Source organism: Octopus bimaculoides, chromosome 29 (genome assembly GCF_001194135.2).
Source record: "Octopus bimaculoides isolate UCB-OBI-ISO-001 chromosome 29, ASM119413v2, whole genome shotgun sequence".
NCBI lineage: Eukaryota > Metazoa > Mollusca > Cephalopoda > Octopoda > Octopodidae > Octopus > Octopus bimaculoides.
The window spans coordinates 10,988,424-10,988,975 of record NC_069009.1 but is presented as its reverse complement, the minus strand read 5'-3'; the positions used below and the strand labels follow the sequence as shown (position 1 = coordinate 10,988,975).

General features: G+C 34.6%; 1 protein-coding gene and 1 long non-coding RNA gene across 2 annotated transcripts in view; one reads left to right on the top strand and one right to left on the bottom strand.

Annotated features, from left to right (window-relative positions):
• LOC106869292 (toll-like receptor 3) overlaps positions 1–552 on the bottom strand; it is a 353,412-nt gene that overhangs the window by 117,246 nt on the left and 235,614 nt on the right. The gene's annotated exons all lie outside the window — the stretch shown is intronic.
• LOC128251260 (uncharacterized) overlaps positions 466–552 on the top strand; it is a 3,121-nt gene continuing 3,034 nt past the window's right edge. Inside the window, exon 1 of the long non-coding RNA XR_008267044.1 lies at positions 466–537. This is a non-coding gene — a long non-coding RNA (uncharacterized LOC128251260). The remainder of the gene's footprint in view (positions 538–552) is intronic.

Here is a 552-nt window from a genome sequence, read left to right as displayed (position 1 = left end):
ATTATTGATGACTTAATATTAGCGATATATTTCTAAATATTTAATGTCTTCCAATCCTTATATTCTATAACACTTTGTCTCTCTCTATATCTCTTCCTGTATATGTCAATGGGTTTGAAAATGCGGGTGTATGTGTGTGAAGAGTAGCATGTGCTGTTTGCCCCGTTGAATTTTGGTGTGTGCCGATATGTGAGGGTATTTTTTTACGTATGAGTATGTGAAATAGATGTCTAAGATTTTGTGCATGTATGCGCACATGTGTTTGGTGTCTTGTGTATCATCATCAGCATAAAATCATGCACCCTACTCCTCATCATCCTCCTAATCACCATCTTTGTCAACCGAAACATCGTTATCGGATTTATTTTGTTCTCTAAGTTCAATTCCTTCATATCTAAATGTTATTTAATGTTTTATCACAAACTTGTTCTTTATAATTTCTCAACGACTCAGTCTTTGTTACAGGCATCTGGTTAGTAATAATATCGAGACCATTGAAGCGGGATCCTTCCAAAGAATTTCCACTTTAGAAGTATTGTAAGTTGGATGAAT